Below are 10,015 nucleotides of genomic sequence, written 5' to 3' on the forward strand. Positions count from 1 at the left end.
CAATAACCCCCCAACAAACACTATATATGGAATCCAAAATACAAAAAAACTTACTTTTTGATCCTAAAACTTGTAATCCATACCAAATGCTAAAAATTTTGGTGAAACAAACACCCCCTAATTCTGTGAACTTTGAAGGTTTTTATAATACAACCAACGTGTTTACAAGTAAACGGTGAAATAAGCGAAATGACCATTTTGAAATATAACTCCATCAATGAAAAAGGATGTAATTTCACTAAATTGAGGGATATTTTCGTTATTTATTTTCAAGCATTTGGCCAGGGCCGGCCCTGGGGTAAGCCCACCAAGCCCCGGGGCTGGGGCAACCCAGGGCCGGGGGGCAACCAAACCTAAGATAGGGGGAGGAGTCGAAGAAGGGGAGGTCGTTGTGGAGGGGAGGTCTGATCTCTTGAAACCAAACCGAACCCCAAAAACTCCTGAATCGGTATGCTCTCTAGTTTGACTGCTCAATTTCTAAAATTTCTGAGCTTTTTATTTTTTTCGGTTTTTTATGGTTTTACTCTCTTTGTTATCATGGTGATTTTGATGAACTGTGAGAATGTTAAGTTAGAAGTAGGAATGACTAATCCCTGGTGCCCAAGAAAGAAATAGAATTAGAAATATATCTTTAACATAGATTTAAAATAGATATCAGAGTAAAGATACATACATATGACTGAATTAATCATCCTGGGCTTATAATTCCATTGACACTGAGTGAACATGCATGATCTTGGATTCCTGCGAGTGAGATGGAGGGCGATTTTTTCTTGCTTTGATCAGTGAAAAAAAAAGGAAAAAGAAAGAAAAATATAGAAGAGAAAATGGAGTTTTTGGGAGATTTAATTGGGCCGATTGAGACTACAAATTTTGTGGCCAAAAAAATTTGGGGAGAAACTGTTCCATCTTTAATTTCTGATAATCTTTTTAAGACAAAGGCTTCAAAGCCCATTTCTCCTCAGCCCATTTCTAGGGTTTGTGAAGATTCTAGGGCTAATTTGGTTTTTACGGAGGGGATTGAGGAGAACAGATCTCGAGAAATCTCAGCGGTGGCTGAAGAGGGGGAGTGGGTTAAAGTTGTGAAGAGAAACCCTAAAGCGCCGTTTTCTCCTAAATTTCTCGCTCCTCCTCGTCTTCTTTCTGCAGAGATCATTAGAAGAAATCGTTTGTGCTTTCGCTGTGGAGGCTTGAAACATGTGGCACGAGATTGTCGAGATCCAATTGTTTGTTTCCGCTGTCAAAAAGTTGGACATGAAGCGAGAAATTGCAGATCTGGAACTGGGCATTGATCTTCTGAGAATTGGCGTGGTTTCAGTGGTAGAGGTATGGGTAGTGAAGGAAGAGGTCAAGGAAATCTTGGTGGTCAAGGAAATCTTGGTGGTAGGGGAACTGGTGGTCGTTCTAGTGGACGTAATGCAAGATCTGATAGTTCTAATCCTTGGCAATGGAGGAGAGAGGCTTCGGCTTTTTCTTCTTCAAGGAATCTTGATAGATCGGCTGAGAATCGTCCACAAGATAAAGGTAAAAGGCCTCTATCCGCTGTTGATGAAGAAAAATTACAGGAAAATATGGTTAAATTTCAAGATCAATGTCCTAGGGATTTTGGAGATTTGGAGTCTGAATTAAAAACTTCAGGAGACCGCCCTCGTTTTTCATCTGCTGTCCTCAACTTTGAGGGTGAGGTAAATTTTGGTTTTCAAAAGTTTAGAAATTTTGCTATCATTTCGTTTGTGGAGGGGGGCAATATTTCCCTGAAAAGGTTAGAATTGGACTCGAGAGTTTTTTTCCTATGAACAAGAACTGGGATGTTAGATTATACACTAATGGTGAGGTTTTAGTGAAGATCCAGCCATGGAAACAAATGGAAGAATTGATTAGAATGGGAGTTTTATCTTTGAGATCCTGTAAGATCAAATTCAGAAGATGGAGTGCTTGGGAAGGAAATATTGTTGAAAAAAGAAATTCATGTGTTTGGATTAAACTGAACCATGTTCCCCCTCATTTATGGAATAGGGAATCTTTTGAACTGATGGTTAAACCTTTTGCTGATTTAATAGAGCTTGACTCTTTAACAGAGGCTTGTACAGAATTTATTGATGCAATTCTTTTGATTAGATGCTTGGAATATGTAGATATTCCTAAAGTCTTGAAAATTTTTGTGGGGAAGAATCAATACAATGTAAATGCGTCTATCATGTCTGTTATGGGTGAGCTTAGTGAAGGAGAAAGGAAAAAACAAAAAATTGATCAGATGGAAGAGAATTTTCAAAGCTCTTATAATGATAAGTGGTTTAAAGGAAGAAAAAATAGTGGAACTGAATCTTCTTCTCAAAAAGACTTAGTTAATAATTCCTGGATAGTTAGACAGGATTTGAGAAACACACCTTGGGGAACTCCTGCTGCTAAGCTTTGGATGGATGCCAAGAGTTTCTATCAAAAGCAAAATACTGAGTGAGAACCTTGGATGATTAATTCAGATAAAAAACTGATATTGGACAAATTCCAGAGGAAAATGTAGTTACTGAGCATGAAGAGAAGAGTAATCAGGGGAATGAAATTGAAGGCAAAATTATTGAGGGGATGTTTGATATTCCTATTTCCTCCGAAAATAAGGAGAATACAGTGGCCTTAGAAGAGGGAGAAACAGCTGATATACATGATGAATATCAAGAAAAAGCTTTAATGATAAGTGAAGCTCAGGACACTAGTAAGTGGCTTTCTTTTCCAACTCCCAACAATTATGAAGAAGGAACAGAGAAAGATGAGGAATAAACAGTGGGGAATGATGACCTTCTCTTGGTCCAACCTCTGAATTCACTGCCTCCTGAGGACTCTTCTCTCAATGCAAAGGTGGCTTTTGTCAGGAGATGCTCCAGATTTGTGGATTTGGAACCCATGAATGCAGTAGACAGAGCTTCTGCAAGAATTGCTAGAAATGCTGAAAAATCTTCTCAAGGAATCTCTGGTTCTGGTGATTCTTCTTTATCTTCAAATCTGGGTTCTTCCTATGTACCTATCTTATTTGATTCTTGTACTAATAAGTAATTGCAAAAATTTGCTTCTCAATGTGCTATTGTTCTTGAACCTCAAGAGGATTTTGATCCTCTAAAAAAATTGAGGCAAATGGAGAAGGAGAGAGCTACTTTAGAGTAGACTCTTGGTTTTCACAATTTTGGAGGTGTTTTCTGATATATCATGTTGATTACTTGAAATGTGAGAGGTTTGGGTTTAAGCTCTAAAAGATTTGGAGTCAAAGATTTTTTTTCTTTTGAATAAGTTTGAGATTATATGTTTACAGGAAACTAAGTTGGAGTGTATTAATGATAGTATCCTTAATAGTTTGGGGGGTACCTTTTTTGATTGGGTTTGTTTACCCTCTATTGGTGCCTCTGGTGGTATCATGATTGGATGGAATTGTAATAAGTGGAAGAAAATACAGGATATATCTGGGAGCTATGTTTTGTCAGTTGTTTTGCAGAACAATAAAAATGGCTTTATATGGACTGTTTCTTCAGTTTATGAACCTCATTGTAATGATGAAAGGGCTATGTTTTGGCAAGAACTCAAAAATATAAAAAGATAATATTTCAGGTCCTTGGGTTGTAGTGGGGGATTTTAATCTCACTATCAATCCAGATGAAAGAAAAGGGAAGAGTATTCATAGAAGAGAAATGGAAATTTTTAATGAAATGATTTCTGACTTGGAATTAATTGATAGCCCCCTTCATGGGAGGAAGTATACTTGGTCTAATAAAAGAAGATCTCCTTCTATGGCAAGATTGGATAGAGTTTTTTTTAACTCTGAATAGGATGATGTTTTTCCTTTTTCAAGACAACAAGGGCTTTGTAGCCAATTATCAGATCATGCCCCTATAAGTTTTGACTGTGGAGATAATCAACAAAATGTTAAGTTGTTCAGATTTGAAAAAATTTGGCTACAGTCTGAGGAGTTTAAAAAAGGAATACCATTATGGTGGAAATGTGCTCCTTCAAGTGTTTCTGCTGCAAAAAATTTTGTTGGCAAGTTAAAATTTTTAAGGAAATGCATAGAACACTGGACTCATTCTAATTTTCATAGTGTTAAGCAAAAAAAAAAGATTTATTTGATAAGCTTCTTGAATGGGAAGTTTTAGAAGAGTCTAGAGATTTGACAGATGATGAGATTATTAGCAAAAATGACATTATGCTCCAGTTGAACGAAATTTTGCTTCAAGAAGAACAAATGTGGAAACAAAGAGCAAAAGCTCATTGGCTTAAAGAGGGGGATCATAATACAGCATACTTTCATAAGATTGCTAATGGTAGGAAGAGATGTAATCTGATTTCATCTATTACAATTAATGATGTGGTTATTAGTTCTGAGGATGGTATAGCCCAGGCCTTTTCCAATCATTATAATCAAGTTTTTGGGCAAACTGTTATTCACAGATGCCATCTAAATTGGGAGAAATTATTCCCTTTGGTTGATTGGGGTCCAGATGATATTGAACAACCTTTTTCTATGGAAGAAATTCATAAAGCTATTTTTGATATGAATGGGGATAAATCTCCTGGTCCAGATGGTTTCCCTACTCTTTTTTATCAAGTTTTTTGGGATACTGTCAAAGAAGATGTTATGAGGTTATTTGTAGAATTTCATGAGGGCATCTTAGAAATTAACAGACTTAACTATACTCATATTGTTCTTATTCCCAAAAAGAATGATGCTAATTCTATTAAAGATTACAGGCCCATCAGTTTGTTAAATGTGATTTATAAAGTGATTATTAAAGTTCTGACTAACAGACTGAATTATAAATTGGAGATGCTTATTGATCCTTTGCAATCTGGTTTTATTAAAGACATATTTTTGCTTGATGGTGTTGTGGCAGCTCAAGAAATTATCAATGATTGTTTCCAAAATAACAAAAAAGGAGGGATTTTATTAAAATTAGACTTTGAAAAAGCCTATGATTTGTTAGACTGGAATTTTATTTTAGAAGTTTTGAAAGCCAAAAATTTTGGTGATAAATGGATTAATTAGGTGACTTTATGTTTGAAAGATGGTTTCTCTGCCATCAACATAAATGGTAAACCTGGAAATTGGATTATGTCTAAAAGGGGAGTTCGTCAAGGAAACCCTTTGTCACCTCTCTTATTTGTTTTGGCAGCTGATTCTTTTACTAAGATGTTGAAGTTAGCTGTTGATGCTCAGCTAATTGAAGGTTTAGGTCCTGAAAGTATGAGACAGAAAGTGTTTTGCTTATAGTAAGCTGATGATACTTTGATCTTTTGCAAAAGTAAAAAGAGCACTTGACTGTGTTGAAGCTGATTCTATATTGCTTTGAATTAGCTTCAGGTTTAAAAATATGTTTTAACAAAAGTGTTCTCATTACTCTAGAAGATAATGAGGCTTTACAACAAAAATTGGCGTGTATGATGAACTGTAAATGTGGTAATTTTCCTATTACCTATCTTGGAATTCCTTTAAGGCCAGGAAAATTGAAAAGAGATGACTTGTTTCCTTTGATTGAGAAAATTGAGAAAAGATTAGCTATATGGAAAGGTAGATCTTTATCAAGAGGAGGGAGATTGGTTTTGATTAACTCAGTTCTTTCTTCTATGCCAATATTCTGGTTATATTTTTTCTTATTCCCAGTTTGGGTCATTTATAAAATTGATATTATGAGGAGAAGATTTCTATGGATTGGCTCTTTGGAGCATAAATGATGTACTAATTTCGTGAAATGGGAGGAGATTTGTAGACCAAAACAATGTGGTGGTTTGGGAATAAAAAATTTGAAAGTGATGAATACAGCTTTATTAAGTAAATGGCTTTGGAAATGGTTTAATGGTAATAATGAGCTATGGAAGCAAATTAGTTATCATAAATATTTTGAAAGAAAACCATGGAATGAATATCTTCATTCGGGTAAAGTTCACTTTTCATGGTTTTGGAAAGGCTTCTGGTGTAATGTTGACAGCTTTCTTTGCAGTACTCAAGTGGAAGTGTGAAATGGAAAATTCACTCTTTTTTGGCTTGATAAATGGTTAGGTTCATCTACTCTTGCTTCCCTTTTTTCCATCTTTGTTTTTAACCTTTCTACTTCCCCTTATGCTATTGTTTGTAGTTTGAGAATCAAAGAAGACAATATATGGAGATGGGTTCTTCAATTTAAGAGGCAGCTGACTGGTGATCTTGTTTCTCAGTTCTTTAAATTGTTGAATATCATTAATTCAATTAGTTTTTCATATGGGGAAGATAAGAGAGAATGGATATGGGAGAGCAAAAAATCTTTTTCAGTTAAATCCTTCTATCAATTTCCTATTGATGGGGGTTTAAGGTATGATTGTGCAAGATTATGGGAGCTCCCTATTCCTTTGAAAGTCAAATTTTTAGTTTGGCTTGCTTTTAGACAAAGTTTGAATACAAAAGATACCTTGAAAAAGAAAGGAATTCACTTGGAAGAAATCTGTTGTTTATGTACTAAGGTGGAGGAAAATCATACTCACGTATTTCTTTACTGTGAGTTTGTTCAATCAATATGGAATTCTATTCGATGCAATCTTCATATTGAAGAGGACTTCGGATTGGGTTCTCTTAAGAATCTGTGGCTGAACTGGAATTCTAATTCTGTTGGGAATAATAGAATGAAAAGAGATGTTATCATCTGCCGTCTCATTTGGTGCATTTGGCAAGAACGTAATGATAGATTGTTTTCTAACAAGAGAAGGAGTTATATTAAACTCCTGAATCGGTATGCTCTCTAGTTTGACTGCTCAATTTCTAAAATTTCTGAGCTTTTTATTTTTTTTTATTATTTTCGGATTTTTATGGTTTTACTCTCTTTGTTATCATGGTGATTTTGATGAACTGTGAGAATGTTAAGTTAGAAGTAGGAATGACTAGCTAGCTCATCATGTGTTTGATGTAATGCCTAGCACGTGTTTTATGTTAATGCACATTTCTCTGTTGAGTTTGTGGGGAATCTTTATTATCAGTTTGTGAGGGAATCTTTACTCTTGAACGGGATGCTTGAGAAGATGAGAGGAAGAAAAATATGCTTTTGGGGTTCCTAGTTAGTTTGTTTTCAGTGCGATTTTTTCCAATAGAGCATTCCCACTGTCGCTCCGCCCCTAAAAATCTGCCCATGAAGCATACTTTACTCCTAATAAAGCCTGCGCAACAACCCACAAACTCCAAACAGCCCACAATTGCCAAAATTCCAAGATGGAAGCCTAGGTCTTTGAAGCCTCTGCCCCCCTCATCTTTGATGGAGAGCTAACAGACCAACTTGCCAGGTGGGGATGACTTGAGGTGTGAAGTGCTGATTGAGGAGTTCAACGACGATATGTTGAGATCCGCCCACCTCGAATCCGATCTCAGAACCAGCTGCACGAATCTTGAGGCGTCTCTCTCGGATCTCGGCCGCCGGCTGTCCGATTCCGTTGCCTTACTCCGCCCACTCGGATCAGGTCTCTTCCGCTCTCGGAGGGGTGAAATCAGGACTGCAAGATCTTAGATTGACGGTTTCGACTTTCGAAGCACAGTTCAGGTAAATTTAGGTTTTTGGTTGGGAAATTAACTCTATTTTCTTTTTTGGGATTGAGTGTTTGGGGGGGATTTTGGTGATCTAGATGGATTTGAGAGAAGCGAGCAGATATTGGGGGATGAGCTGCCGGCGCTTGCGAAGGAGGTGACCAGGGTTGAGACAGTGAGAGCTTATGCTGGTGAGTGACTTTTTTTCTTTACTCAGAATTGACCCTCGTCGTGGAGGGGAGGTCGTCGTGGGGCAACCCAGGGGAGGAGTCAAAGGAGGGGAGGTTGTCATGGAGGGAAGGTCGTTGTGGGGCAACCTAGGGCCGGGGCGGGGGCTAGGGCAACCCAAACCTCGGGGCCGGCCCTGCATTTGGCAAGTGACCCGTCAAAGTTTACGATGTTACCTTGAAGGGTTAAGCGAGACGAGTTTGGAGGGTTAATTAAGTGGAATGCGTATGTTTGTATGTGAGTGTGTTACATAATCTCACTTACGTTCACTATCTAAATGACTGTTTAAACCTTTTGTATGAGTGAAAACATAATAATAATAATAATAATAAGTTCATTCTAATACGGTCGAATCAAAATAGAAGCGAGAATAGTTAAAGTTGGAGTGAAAACTAGTTTTAATGAGCACAGTCTTTTATCCAAAAGCTAGTCTTTATTTTGGCAATAATTAGGCAACAATTGAACTAGTTTTCTTTTGTCCAAATTTAGCCTATAAACTACTTCACTTTTGAACCACTTTCTATATTGTTCAATTCTATCCTAGTTAAGCAAAAACTAGTTCAAACTCAGCTCTTTTTTGAAATTGATGGACACATTCTTAGGGTCAGTTTGGCAAATTACACAAAACTGGGTATGGTCCTGACCCAGTTTTGTGCTAAACTGGTTTTCATTTGGACCAGTACACCTTGGTCCAAATGAAAACCAGTTTAATGCCACTATTTGGCCTATATGAAAATATGGCCAAATTGTTTGCCAAACAAAAAATCTTTTAAAACTGGGCCAAATTCAATATTTTGAGAGATCACCAAACACAACCTTAGACCCTCAAGCACCTCTAAAAATTCAATATTTTGTATTAGCCCCCAAGTCTTTAAAATTGATCTCAAGTCCCCCAAATGCTCTTAGTATGTCGAAATGAGCCCACCTCCAAGTTAAAAATTAGTTGAAATGGGACAATATCTTGTTTACTTTTAACCTTTTTCAGTAGTTTGCCAGTTGTACTCCTCTCATATATAAACACAAACTCATTAATCACTTTAAATCATACACGTTAAGCTCCCGCAATTCGTTCAATAAAAATCTATCCCAAACTCATTTTCTCAAACATCTTTCCCAACGGTTCTCTTTAGCTCTAATCTCAAATTTGCATCGGATAGATTCGCTTTAGAGAAGAAGTTAGAGAAGACATTGGAGAAGCTGAAGTGGAAAATAACTTTGGGTTAGAGTTTTATTAAACGGATTTAGAGAACTTAACAGATACAAGTTAAAATGATTAACAAGTTTGAATTTGTGTGAGAGGGGTACATCTAGCAAATAACCAAAAAAATTATGTTAAACAAAATATCTCCCCCATTTTTCTAGATTTTAACTAATAGGGTTTATTTTAAGATACTAATAGGATTTCGGGGCCTGATATTAATTTCAAATAGGGTTTATTTTAAGATACTAATAGGATTTCGGGGCCTGATATTAATTTCAAATTTGAAGGGCTCATACAAAATATTGAAGATAGATACTAATAGGATTTCGGGGCCTGATATTAATTTCAAATTTGAAGGGCTCATACAAAATATTGAAGATATAGGGGACCTCGAGAAAGATTTGGGGGGGCTAATATTGAAGATATGGGAGGCTAATGTCGAACAATCCGTACATGCTTTCGCTTTTGCTTTTGCAGGCTGCGTACGTCTCTCAGGTACACTTTTGTCGGATTTCTCTGAGGCCCCAGCATTATTGCACGGACGCATCAATTTGTGCAGACTGAGCGAAGACCCATCCCCCCGCCGGGGGGGCGGGGGTGTGATATTTATGAAATTTGCTTTGTTTGGAGAACGGTTAATTGCATATATATATATATATATATATATATATATGCTAGTCCCGTGCTGTCATAATTGTATATATATATATATATATATATATATATATGCTAGTCCCGTGCTGTCACGAGTCCAATCCAATATCTGCTTTATTCTAGTTCGAATCCGGTCAGATTTAGTATTTTCTATTTGGGTGTTGATACATGGACCTGAGGTGTCTGTTCCTATAGGCTTAATATACTGTTTATAAACAGTACATCAAGCCCTCAATAGTTGTCACCTCATCTGTCCCTTCAGGGGTCCTCTATTTTGAAGTCTCTGAGGAGTTTTCCTTTCGATTTCAGTCTCAAATTTGGATCGAACAACAGAATGATATTCTTTTTTTTTTTTGAAAAGAAATGATATTCATTTTTGATTCGTTTACAAATATGATATTCGATGTTAG

General features: G+C 36.7%; 1 long non-coding RNA gene across 1 annotated transcript; it reads left to right on the plus strand.

The window, feature by feature from the left end:
* Positions 300 to 9,499, plus strand: LOC109824237. The gene is made up of 4 exons (XR_002242576.1): positions 300 to 448; positions 7,285 to 7,538; positions 7,621 to 7,713; positions 9,429 to 9,499. It is a non-coding gene; the product is annotated as an uncharacterized LOC109824237 (long non-coding RNA).

The sequence above is a fragment of the Asparagus officinalis genome, chromosome 9 (genome assembly GCF_001876935.1).
Source record: "Asparagus officinalis chromosome 9, Aspof.V1, whole genome shotgun sequence".
Taxonomy (NCBI): Eukaryota; Viridiplantae; Streptophyta; class Magnoliopsida; order Asparagales; family Asparagaceae; genus Asparagus; species Asparagus officinalis.